The sequence below is a fragment of the Schistocerca gregaria genome, chromosome 2 (genome assembly GCF_023897955.1).
Source record: "Schistocerca gregaria isolate iqSchGreg1 chromosome 2, iqSchGreg1.2, whole genome shotgun sequence".
Classification (NCBI taxonomy): Eukaryota; Metazoa; Arthropoda; class Insecta; order Orthoptera; family Acrididae; genus Schistocerca; species Schistocerca gregaria.
In genome coordinates, this window is record NC_064921.1 from 691,757,445 (window position 1) to 691,771,311 (window position 13,867).

The window sequence follows — 13,867 nt, forward strand, 5'->3', positions numbered from 1 at the left end:
CGACTTCGAAAAGAATTTTCCTGTTTTAGGCAGGTACACTACTGATTTTTTAAAAATAATGTCGTTGCCTGCTCTGAAACGACTGATACAGAGCACAAAGTAACTGATGTATTGTATGAAACCTACATTTTTTTTCATCTTGAACGGATCTGTTTTCCTTCAACACACAACGAAAATTCCCATCTACTCGAAATTAGACCTTATGTACCACATCCTTTGAGTTAGTCTAAATGTCAGATATGAGAAGATAAAGCTGCTTTTGGTATATGATGAAGTTACGTGTGGGAAGTGCGGATTATCAACCGAAAAAGTACAATAGTGCCTACTTATACACATGTGTTAACTATTCATCTTTCATACACTATGAAGCAGAGAAGAAGGCGACGTGGAAACCTCTTAGGCCGGATAAGGCTAAAGAGATGATCTCTAAGTCAAAGCCAAAAATGTCTACCGCTGTTTCGTCTAACAAGGAGAATTACTTACAAAGAAAAAAAATTAGAACCATTAAAATATTATCGCTTAGTAGCTTAAGTGAGCCTTAAAATTTAGAAATTGATGTCTAGCCTAGCATTTCCCTCAGTATTGTCGTTCGTGTCACCATAGCACTGAGTGAAAAAAAAGACAAATAACACACACAGGTAGCTTTGATACTGGCACCTGTTTGTTAAGAATCTCTTTGTCAAGCCAGTGTCGTCACCCGTCGTACATACTTCCCAGTACCTGTGTCGTTTTCACCTTGTTCGGGCGGTTGCGTGTTGTTGAAAGCACCATATTGGCAGCGAAACTGAACTCAAATACTAACTGCCGTCACAGCACTCAGAAGATTATAACACGCATACTGCATTCTGCATTCTGCTTCATATGAACTTTTGGTCAGTCCATGGGGAACAAAGCTTAGTGACACCGTGTGTAAACGGTCTGCAGTTGCTGTAATTTTGGTCTTTACCAGACAGTTGGCTGCTCTGTTGCATTTTATGCCTATGCCTACAACTCAAGACTGCAATCTTCACTAATAATGTTTACTGAAAGAAACGTTATGCTCTGCCATCTATTTGTGAACAGTGTGGCCATTATTCTCTGACTGCTATCTTTTGATTATTTCAGTGTGTGTATCCCAGGTGACAGTTGAGTATAGCCACCACAGTTGTTAACGTTGCTACAAGAAACTACTATAGCAAATAAATGAATAAAAGAAACAAAAGAAAAGCGGAGAAATCATGTTCTGTGCTCGTTGTTCTGATGTTTTGAGTAACTGTGCAGAGCGCAACGCGCTCACCAACACAAAAATCATGTAGTTAAACCATTCATATGCTGACAGTTTATGGCGCTTACAAAATCAGCCAGACGTGAAACACACAAAAAAGCGTCGTTACTCTTCGTTTTATGATGTTGGGGGGGGGGGGGGGGGGTTGGGTTCTTTAGGGAAGGAGACCAGACAGCGAGGTCATCGGTCTCAGCGGATTAGGGAAGGACGGGGAAGGAAGTCGGCCGTGCCCTTTGAAAGGAACCATCCCGGCATTTGCCTGGAGGGATGTAGGGAAATCACGGAAAACCTAAATCAGGATGGCCGGGCGCGGGATTGAACCGTCGTCCTCCCGAATGCGAGTCCAGTGTCTAACCACTGCGCCGTTTTATGATGTACACGCTATTAATTTTCAGAGTACGACGGAAGAACCGAGATATTTTGTTACCTGGTATATACGCATTTATTGCTATACGGCTTTTTCAGAATATCCAATACCAATATAATGTGATGTTTATTGTCTCTCGTTGCAGGTCAAGGTGCTGTGGATTCACAAACTGAAATGATAGTCGTTCTGTTACATTACGAGATAAATTTCATTTCTCACGAAAAAAATTACCCTGGGTTTCTTGGCTTAGCCAGGACCATTTATCTGAAAACGACATACAAACACAGTTTTCTTTCCGTTGCACGATATAATTTTCATACGTTTTGTACTTGAGAAAAGAAGCGTTTTCCGTATTTTAGTCTTCTCTTTATGGAATGAACACTGTGGACTAGTGATATTTCATGTCTTTGTCATAATGCAGAGCTCTGTGAATCTTGTAACATCTCGCTTTGAGCCATCATTAATCTCGCATACGTGTCTCCACTACGCTGAAATTTACTTGCGTAATTACCAGATAAATATCGCAGTATGAATCATTTTCACGAGAAAATATTGGAAGCTGTTTGCTGCGATAACGTCTGGCATGATCCAAGATGTACAGAAACAGAATACCGTTTAGAGTCATATCGTGATGCACCCGTAAAGTATAAATATCAGTGGAATGAGCATTTGGATGCGCGGAATGAGACTTATGTCAGCAAATCTTCTACAGCTCAAGTCACGTGCTTTTGGGGTGGTGCACTATATCCCGTACAGCGCTTAGCGTACTTAGTGAGTAATTACTTCGCTGCTACAGATATATTACTTTCAGATGTACAGTGAAACTTTATGTGCGCCTTTTACAGACATCTTAACAATTTGATACCAAGAACTGAAATTGGCTTATAGATGTGAAGAGCAGTGGCATCGTGCTTTTTCGCCGCAGTATCATAGCTCAGATTCCACTTTATTTACGTTTTCTCGGTAACGAGATCGTGACAGCCAACAATTTTTTTTTTCTATTGCACTGTGCTATTGTTCTAATTCTGTTGTTCTAATTAATTACGTTACAATGACACTGTAAGTGGCGCTGAAATGTCATGAATTTAACGACGCGTTTGGAACTATGAAATTGTTACAGCAAACACAGTAAGCGATTTGCACCACCTGCTTGTCCATTACTACATTACATTTTTCTTTATTTACGCTTCTCTTTTTTGTAGACACGTAAAATACCTATAACATTTTTTGCCATCTCATCAGAGAAGTAAAACCATACACTATGCGTAAAAAGAAATCAATATCTGTGCTTGAATTTCGGCCTAATAAAAGAGGTGGGAGCCAATTATATATATATATTTTTACGTTTTCTGTAGCACCAATTCATATTGTCGAATCTGTTCTATTTAATTACGCACACAGTCACTGTATAGAAAACTATTTCCTGCAGAAATACTTAGATACTGACAAGAGCCTGAGAACCTAATAGACTGAATGACGTTAATCAGACTGTCATGTATAAATTTTATCTGCGTGTTAACATAGCACCAATATGTATACACTGATAGGCAGTTTACTCAAACGCAATTACAAATTTATCTGGCATTTGTCTCCTAAACACATGACCATAAAATGGCAGAAATTATCTCTACGGTAGATGTCTTCATAATACCATATCTCGATATTTTTCAGCACGTAAAGATATTTGTTGTATATACCTACGTAAAGTGACTGGTCCTTTTATCACATACTTTTCTTCACGTTCGTGGCAGCGACAAAATCGTACCATAGCTCTTAGTGAAACTCATAAGTTTAATGTACAAAATTAGCTATTACGGAAAATTGTAGAGAGGCAGCAAAGTCCAAAAATCACTTGAGTAGACCGGTTTGATTTTGAGAACGTGAACAGTAGGCTATGCTCACCCCATATATGTACACTCCTGGAAATGGAAAAAAGAACACATTGACAGCGGTGTGTCAGACCCACCATACTTGCTCCGGACACTGCGAGAGGGCTGTACAAGCAATGATCACACGCACGGCACAGCGGACACACCAGGAACCGCGGTGTTGGCCGTCGAATGGCGCTAGCTGCGCAGCATTTGTGCACCGCCGCCGTCAGTGTCAGCCAGTTTGCCGTGGCATACGGAGCTCCATCGCAGTCTTTAACACTGGTACATGCCGCGACAGCGTGGACGTGAACCGTATGTTCAGTTGACGGACTTTGAGCGAGGGCGTATAGTGGGCATGCGGGAGGCCGGGTGGACGTACCGCCGAATTGCTCAACACGTGGGGCGTGAGGTCTCCACAGTACATCGATGTTGTCGCCAGTGGTCGGCGGAAGGTGCACGCCACGGATGCACGCCAAGACCGTAGGATCCTACGCAGTGCCGTAGGGGACCGCACCGCCACTTCCCAGCAAATTAGGGACACTGTTGCTCCTGGGGTATCGGCGAGGACCATTCGCAACCGTCTCCATGAAGCTGGGCTACGGTCCCGCACACCGTTAGGCCGTCTTCCGCTCACGCCCCAACATCGTGCAGCCTGCCTCCAGTGGTGTCGCGACAGGCGTGAATGGAGGGATGAATGGAGACGTGTCGTCTTCAGCGATGAGAGTCGCTTCTGCCTTGGTGCCAATGATGGTGGTATGCGTGTTTGGCGCCGTGCAGGTGAGCGCCACAATCAGGACTGCATACGACCGAGGCACACAGGGCCAACACCCGGCATCATGGTGTGGGGAGCGATCTCCTACACTGGCCGTACACCTCTGGTGATCGTCGAGGGCACACTGAATAGTGCACGGTACATCCAAACCGTCATCGAACCAATCGTTCTACCATTCCTAGACCGGCAAGGGTACTTGCTGTTCCAACAGGACAATGCACGTCCGCATGTATCCCGTGCCACCCAACGTGCTCTAGAAGGTGTAAGTCAACTACCCTGGCCAGCAAGATCTCCGGATCTGTCCCCCATTGAGCATGTTTGGGACTGGATGAAGCGTCGTCTCACGCGGTCTGCACGTCCAGCACGAACGCTGGTCCAACTGAGGCGCCAGGTGGAAATGGCATGGCAAGCCGTTCCACAGGACTACATCCAGCATCTCTACGATCGTCTCCATGGGAGAATAGCAGCCTGCATTGCTACGAAAGGTGGATATACACTGTACTAGTGCCGACATTGTGCATGCTCTGTTGTCTGTGTCTATGTGCCTGTGGTTCTGTCAGTGTGATCATGTGATGTATCTGACCCCAGGAATGTGTCAATAAAGTTTCCCCTTCCTGGGACAATGAATTCACGGTGTTCTTATTTCAATTTCCAGGAGTGTATATACACTCTGTGGATACGGTCAGTGAGTAGATCAAAATTCGCTTGGTATTAATCTGATTTTTTACACATTAATAAAGGTGACGTTTTGTTGCTCATTAACAGGGAAGGCAACATTCTTATTATGGAAGCTCAGTAATATGTTTTTTTTAAATTATTGACGTATTCCTGAAATTATGATTTTCTGTCACAGGGGTTAAATCATCTGACACCCACTGGAGAGAAAGTGAAGACTAAATCGGATTGACAGCAGGAAGAATTACACTGTTCTCTCGACAGCTTTCAGAGGTATGTCGATTGGTGTCCAGCACTGCCTGTTCATTAGTCGTGTTTTTTGTCTTGTTTACAACTACATCTCTACTCTCCTTCCTCCCCATCTCCCTCCCCCGTCCTAGAACCTTACACTTATTAAGTTCGCGATCACAATTTAATTCGGGACCAAGTATGCCGTTGTTCAGAGTGATTTTCGCAGAGGACCAATATGACCAGAGTGGTTGAGCAGCACAGATACAGTATGCTGGTGCAGCAGGTTCAGTCTCATCCCTGACTGCCTTTATAACGACATTCTTTGTGCTGACGCGAACGAGAACGATGACTTACATTCTGTTTCACGACAGGAAACACTATTACAATGTACTTTTTTTAGAACTGACTCTTACTGGGCGGTTTTATCGCTTATGAAAGTGTTTCTAAACTGTTTGTATATCAGTTTTATGGACGAAAACTTCTCATAAGTTACAGATTTGCGCGCCCTATACTGGTGGCTGGCCATCGTGGTGGCCTGTCCTTACGCACGTAAACTATCGCTTGAAGATGGCGTAGTATCCCAAAACCGGCCAGTCGTGTGAAATAGACAAGAATTACAGCGTGTGGCTGAAATTATGTCTGGCTGTCGTACCTGACTGTTAAGAAAAGTAGCTTTCTATGGAGCCCATTAGTACATTCATCAATGGCGGCAGCCACCACTGTATGTTGTCAAGTGCAATTCGAGATAACTGCAGTGTGTCTGAAGGGTATTTGCGCTATATCATAGCGACAAGTCAGTCTGCACATTTCAGTCACAATCTTTATCCCACAGTGAGTTTACTAATCACATCTTACTTGTACTGTTTCACGCCCCTACGCTTTCGCCAAGTTTAATCGAATTCGACACTTGACCCTGTAATCTTTATGTTTGTGGTTTCCCTTGGATTTGCAGAGACCATCATACTTCAGTAATCCAGCGGCGATCTCAGATGCAATGAAATGACCATTCCCGTGGCTAGCAGCATGAGTTCCGTAATCATCGTTCATGCGAAACACAACACGCTCCGTCCCGGGTTCGGATCCCGCCGCTGTTTAAATTTTGATTAATAATCTGCATTGGCGGTCGAAGACTTCCGGCATAAGAAGTCACCCCTCATTCTGCCAACGGTCTTGTCATAGAGGGCGGAGAAGCGGGCAGAGGTTCAGCGTACTCTCTTGTCCTATGGGTGGTAAACTGCTCCTAATGGTGGAGGAGTATGATGGATACACGTAACTCAGTAGATTCAGTTTTATAAACTTTCCAGACGGTACCAGTCGACACTATTAAAAGAATACGCTTGTATGGAATGTGTGTAAACATATCTGCGACTGACTTGATAAAATCTTTGAGAAGCAAACCGCAGAAAGTTGTTATCGATTGAGAACTGTTGTCAGACAGAAGGACTAGCTTTCTAAGGGAGGTGTAATAGTGTAATTACTGTTAATGTTATCTACATATCTATTACTAATAATAAAACTGTAAAACCGCCGTGTCTGTCTGGAAACACTATCATCAAAACTACGAGGGTTGCCCAGAAAGTAAAAGACCGCATTTTTTCTTCAACAATTCTTTGCTAAACATAATGAGAATTACACGCACGAAAGAATGGTGTTTTATCTACACACCATATTTTTCCACGTAATCTCCATCCCGTTCTATGGCCCTCCTCCAGCGCGGAAACAAGGGCGTGTATGTCCCTTGTCCTGATAATGGAGCCAGTACTTCATTCTGTGAATCGCTTCCTCATCGTCCTCAAAATGTCTTCCACAAATGGTGTCCTTTAGAGACCCAAACAAGTGGAAGTTCGAGGGGCTGGGTCAGTTGGGTCAGTTGTGACAGACGTGGATGGTCTCCCCGACCGCTGAAAATCGGGGAGTTCCGCCGAACCTCTTTCTGATGACCTCACACTCCGTGCCCAGCGATGAACTGTACTTCTGTAGACAGCAGAGATGCCCCATAGACTTTGCACAAGCGTTTGTGAATATTCCTCATAGTTTCTTTCGCTGCAGTGAGAAATTCAATGACGACACGTTGCTTGTAACGTACATCACCTACAAACGCAATTTTGAAACTGTCGTGCAGCTACGCTATCTGTCAGAACTGACGGAAACGTGGCGTGCTCACTCAGGAGACTTCAAATAATACATATGTAACGTTTCGAATTCGTATCATTGTTTCCGACTGAGAAAAAAATTACGGTGCATTAGTTTCTGGGTAACCCTGGTACTTGACGAAATTTCATGGGATTTCCACAGGTAAAGAGACCGTAACTTGGGACAAGGTATGGGCGTTACTTCATCAAAATCGATTCACGAAAAAATACCGTAATTTAAAGTTTTATCTAAAATCGTCGTGTCTGTCTGTTTGAACACGTTAATCTCCAACCCGTGACCAAGGGGTGCCGGCACGGTAGCTCAGCGTGTTCGGTGAGAGAGCTGGTTGGCCTCTCTAATAATAAAAAAAAAAAAATGGGTGGAACAATCAACATACGAACTTGAACGGATGTCATGTGACGTCCGCAATGATCAAACACAACGATCAATAACAAACAAAATTAAAAAAAGGAGGGGGGTATTGTCTTTGATTTATAATCAAAACGCCTTCCGTCCCGGGTTCGGATCTCGCCGCTGTTTAAATTTTGGTTAATAATCTGCATTGGCGGTCGAAGACTTCCGGCATAAGAAGTCACCCCTCATTCTGCCAACGGTCTTGTCATAGAGGGCGGAGGAGCGGGCAGAGGTTCAGCGTACTCTCTTGTCCTATGGGTGGTAAACTGCTCCTAAAGGTGGAAAAATAAGCAATGATCAACGGCATGAGGATGCAGAAGGCAACGGAAACCACTACATTAAAGACAGGTAACCTGTATCCACAGGACATGTGGCCTGTAATTGAAGAAGTGTCATGATGATCTCTCAATTGGCAAAAGATTCCGGACTAGTCCTCCATTCGGATTTCCGCGAAGGGACAGCCAAACGGGAGATTACCATCAGAAAAAGATTGAATAATCAACGGAAGGATAACGTTCTACGAGTCGGGGCGTGGAATGTCAGAAGCTTGAACGTCGTAGGGAAACTAGAAAATCTGAAAAGGGAAATGCAAAGGCTCAATCTAGATATAGTAGGGGTCAGTGAAGTGAAGTGGAAAGAGGACAAGGATTTCTGATCAGATGAGTATAGGGTAATATCAACAGCAGCAGAAAATGGTACAACGCGAGTAGGATTTGTTATGAATAGGAAGGTAGGGCAGAGAGTGTGTTACTGTGAACAGTTCAGTGATGGGGTTGTTCTTATCAGAATCGACAGCAAACCAACAGTGAAACGATAATTCAGATATACATGCCGACGTTGCAAGCTGAAGACGAAGAGATAGAGAAAGTGTATGAGGATATTGAAAGGATAATACAGTATGTAAAGGGATATGAAAATCTGATAGTCGTGGGAGACTGGAATGCAGTTGTAGGGGAAGCAGTAGAAGAAAGGGTTACAGGAGAATATGGGTTTGGGCAAGGAATGAGAGAGGAGAAAGACTAATTGAGTTCTGTAACAAGTTTCAGCTAGTGATAACGAATACTCTGTTCAAGAGTCACAAGAGGAGGAGGTATACTTGGAAAAGGCCGGGTGATACGGGAAGATTTCAGTTAGAATACATCATGGTCAGACAGAGATTGTATTGAGCACCCAGGAGCAGACATAGATCACAATATAGTAGTGATGAAGAGTAGGCTGAAGTTCAGGACATTAGTCAAGAATAATCAATACGCAAACAAGTGGGATACAGAAGTACTAAGGATGACGAAATATGGTTGAATTTCTCTAATGCTATAGATACAGCATTAAGGAACAGTGCAGTAGACAGTACTGTTTGAAGAGGAATGGACATCTCTAAAAAGGGCCATCGCAGAAGATGGAATGGAAAATGTAGGTACAAAGAAGGTAACTGCGAAGAAACCATGGGTAACAGAAGAAATACTTCAATTGATCGATGAAAGGAGGAAGTACAAAAATGTTCTGGGCAACTCAGGAGTAGAGGAATAAAAGTCACTGAGAGACGAAATAAATAGGAAGTGCAGGGAAGCTAAGACGAAATGACTGCAGGAAAAATGTGAAGACGTCGAAAGAGAAATCACTGTCGGAAGAACAGACTCAGCATACATGAAAGTCAAAACAACCTTCGATGACCTTAAAAGCAAGGGTGATGACATTAAGAGTGCAACGGGAATTCCACTGTTGAATGCAGAAGAGAGAGTGGATAAGTGGAACGAATACATTGAAAGCCTCTATGAAGGAGAAGATTTGACTGGTGTGATAGAAGAAGAAACAAGAGTCGATTTAGAAGAGATAGGGGATTCAGTATTAGAATTTAAAAGAGCTTTGGAGGACTTAAGATCAAGTAAGGGAGTAGGGATTGATAACATACCATCAGAATTTCTGAAATCATTTTGGGAAATAGCAACAAAACGACTATTCACATTGGTGTGTAGAATACATGAGTCTGTCTTCATTCCATCTGACTTTCGGAAAAGCGTTATCCGCACAATTCCGAAGACGGCAAGAGCTGACAAGTGCGAGAACTACCGTACAATCAACTTAGCAGCTTACAAGAATAATATACAGATGAATACGAAAGAAAAAAATGGTTCAAATGGCTCTGAAAACTATGAGACTTAACTTCTGAGGTCATCAGTCCCCTAGACTTACAACTACTTAAACCTAACTAACCTAAGGACATCACACACATCCATGCCCGAGGCAGGATTCGAACCTGCGACCGTAGTAGTAGCGCAGTTTCAGACTGAATCGCCTAGAACCGCTCGGCCATAACTAGGAAAGTAAATTGAAGGTGCGTAAGATGACGATCTGTCTGGCTTTAGGAAAGGTAAATGCACGACAGAGGCAATTCTGACGTTGCGGTTAATAATGGAAGCAAGACTGAAAAAAAAAGTCAGGAGACATTCATAGGATTTATCGACCTGGAAAAAGTGTTAGACAGTGTAAAATGGTGCAAGGTGTACGAAGTTCTGAGACAAGTAGGGATAAGCTGTAACGAGAGACGAGTCATATACAATATGTACAACAGCCAAGAGGGAATTGTAAGATTGGACGACCAAGACGAAGTGTTCGTACTAAAAAGCGTGTAAGACAAGGATGTAGCCTTTCACCACTGTTCAATCTGTACATCGAGGAAGCAGTGATGGAAATAAAAGAATGGTTCAGGAGTGGAATTAAAATTCAAGGTGAAAGTATATCAATGATACGATTCGTAGATGACATTGCTATCCTGAGTGAAAGTGAAGAATTACATGCTCTGCTGAACGGGGTGAACAGTCTAAGGAGTACAGAGTATGGATTGAGAGTAAATCGAAGAAAGAGGAAAGTAATGAGAGGTAGCAGAAATGAGAACAGCGAGAAACTTATATCAGGATTGATGCTCACGAAGTAGATAAAGTTAAGGAATTCTGCTACGTCGGCATTAAAATAACTAATGAACGACGGAGAAAGGAGAACATCAAAAGAAGACTAGCAATGGAAAATGGGCATTCCTAGCAAAGAGAAGTCTACTAATATCAAATATCGCCCTTAATTTGAGGAAGAAATTTCTGTGAATGTACGTCTGGAGTACAGCTATGTATGGTAGTGAAGGATGGACTATGGGAAAACCGGAACAGAAGAGAATCGAAGCATTTGAGATGTGGTGGTACAGACGAATGCTCAAAATTATGTGGACTGATAAGGTAAGGAACGAGGAGGTTTTGCGCAGAATCGGAGAGGAAAGGAATATGTGGAAAACACTAATAATCAGGAGGGACAGGATGATTGGACATCTGTTAAAACATCAGGGAATGACTTCCATGGTACTAGAGGGAGCTGTAGAGGACAAAAACTGTAGAGGAAGACAGAGATTGTAATACATCCAACAAATAATTGATTACGTAGTTTGCAAGTGGTACTCAGAGATGAAGAGGTTAGCAGAGGAGAGGAATTCGTGGTGTGCCGCATCAAACCATTCAGAAGACTGATGACCAAAAAAAATCTCCAAAACTACACCTGCTGTAGGTGACAGTGGTGAACGATGGCTGCGGAGATGTCTATGAGGGAACAGACGTGCAACTATTGAGAAACTGACCGCCCAGACGAACCAAGGGGCTACTAACAGTATTTTCTTTTCTAACGCTCAGCGAGCGTTACGTCTTATGGGCTTCCGCAGCGTAGTTCTGCACCCGTGCTGACTGCTGTTCATTGGTGACGAAGGATGTGATTTTCACGCCAATATCACACTACCGAGCGGTGACGCAGACTAGACACGCATTCGGAAGGACGATTGTTCAAACCAGCGTCCGGCCATTATCCATTATGATTGAAGTTCTCCGTGATTTCTCTAAATCGCTTCTGGAAAATGCCGGGATGGTTCCTTAGAAAGAGCAGGGCCGACTTCCTTCCCCCCTCCTTCCGTACTCCGATGGGAATGGGCAGGATCACAACTTGGCGTCCACTGAGTGGCGACATGTGACCTTTCCAGTTGAATCACATTTTACGGCGTGTAACGTCTGTAAGCAAACATACTACATCAATCGTCGGAAGGATCCAAGCCGCAGGAAGGAGCATCATGGTCTGGGGATCTCTTAGCGGCGTTCCCTAGGTGGTCTCGTCATTCTGGAAGGCATAAAGAATCAAGACAAGTATGCATCTATCCATGGGGGACCGTGTCTAACCCTGTATGTGGTTAGTTTTTCCTCGGCACGATGGTATCTACCAGAAGAACAGTGCAACGTGTTACACAGCTCGCAATATACATATGTGCGGGGTTCTAAGAACACCAGGATGAGATTAGCGTACTCCCTGGCCAGCAAACTCCCTGGATTAAAACCCAACAGAGAATGTGTGGGGCCACTTCGATCGGGCGTTTCACGCCATGGACCCTCAACCGAGAAAGCTAGCGCATCTGGCCACGGCACTGTAGTCGCCATGACTCCACAGTACCTTTCAGAACCTCACTGACTATCTTCCTGCTTGTCTCGCAGCGGCCCGCACTGCTAAAAGTTAGTCAGGCCTTTCACAGATGGTCACATCACTGCGACAGGACAGTGTATTTGCCGGAGTCTCAGACTTTTCACACGCATATACATCATAGCATGTTACCCGATAGATATCGTGCTAATATTAAATAAGTTGTGCACTAAAATAGACCTTCCCTATGACTCATCGCAAAATGCTGTTAATATAGTTGTCCACTTTCGTAACCTAAAAATGTGGTTGTGTCTGAATATGAGAATACGTCATTACTGGATTCAGTCAGATTATACGTATCTTGGAAGAGCAAACTTTGGTTATGTGAAGTGGAATCATCGTACAGATGAATTAGCCGGCATGCTTTCGTTATTTGGCAGAATAACGGAAAACTAAATTTAGTGTATGGAAATATAAAACAATTTTGCAGTTTACAGTGAAATGTGGTAATGTATATGGGTCTCGGTTTGGAGTAACGGGGAATACCGAGCGAATGGAAAGGAGTGCTGCAGCACTTTTAGGATTGCATATACGCTTGGAGAATCTAGCAGAAACACCGCAAAATATCTGTCGATAGACACTTAAAAGAGAGGCGCCGATTATCTCACACAATCCTGATTGGGCTATTCCAAGATTAGGGCAGAACCTCCATATATTTTTATCTTCCTCCTTAAAGTTGCTATGGAACCTTGAATATAAAAGTAAAGTAATAGTAAGAGCAAACACGCAATTACTCCAATAGCTGTTCCGGAATGGAACAACAGAAAAAACTACATGTGCGGTACTTAAGTTCTGTCTTATACACTTAATAGTTATTCACAGAACATGCAGGGTGCCCCAAAATAAGGAACTACCACCGAAGGTGAACATTTACTTTCCACTGATCGGTTCTAGGCGCTGCACACCGGAACCGCGCGACTGCTGCGCTCGCAGGCTCGAATCCTGCCTCGGGCACGGATGTGTGTGATGTCCTAATGTTAGTTAGTTTTAAGTAGTTCTAAGCTCTAGGCGACTGATGACCTCAGATGTTAAGTCCCATAGTGCTCAGAGCCATTTGAACCATTTTTTTGCTACTAAACGCCGAAGGCATTGATCGGAAACTTAAGTTCACAAGGAAAACGCTGGCGAAATGCTCCGTTCGGTACAGGAGGAGGAGCAGATTAAAGTTTAACTGCCGTCGACATCAAAGTCATTAGAGACGGAGCCTACGCTCGGATTAGGTAGGATGGAGAAGGAAAGCGGCAGGGCCCTTTCTAAGGAACCATCCCGGCAATTGCCTTAAACGATTTAGAGAAATCACGGAAAATCTAAATCAAGATGCTCGGACGCGGGTTTGAACAGTCTCGTCCCGAACTCGAGTCCAGTGTGTTAATCAATGTGCTATCCCGCTCGGTCGTTCGGAACCAGACACTGCCAAATCGGGTATGAGTACTTTCTGGACGCCACGTTCGGCGAAGATCACTGACTGGATGCAAAGTTAGTGTCCTGTAAATCTGAATCCGAGGATGACGACTCTTCTTGTTTATGCCGAATAAGAAAGGACTTAGAGGCTGAAGGTCTGAACGTCTAATCCAGAATAACTTCAGTAATAATTAACACACTGTGCTCCTTCAGAAACTAACGGCCCTGAACATCAGCCAATG

The 13,867-nt window shown here is 43.6% G+C and overlaps 1 protein-coding gene across 7 annotated transcripts in view; it reads left to right on the forward strand.

The window, feature by feature from the left end:
* The window catches only part of LOC126334776 (probable inactive tRNA-specific adenosine deaminase-like protein 3), a 486,162-nt gene that overhangs the window by 287,149 nt on the left and 185,146 nt on the right, over window positions 1-13,867 (forward strand). For 4 of the 7 annotated variants that reach the window (XM_049997369.1, XM_049997368.1, XM_049997367.1 and 1 more), the window contains one exon: window positions 5,128-5,222. The exons of the other annotated variants lie outside the window; for them this stretch is intronic. The gene's annotated coding sequence lies outside the window, so the exon portion shown is untranslated. The remainder of the gene's footprint in view (window positions 1-5,127; window positions 5,223-13,867) is intronic. 7 annotated transcript variants of the gene reach the window in all.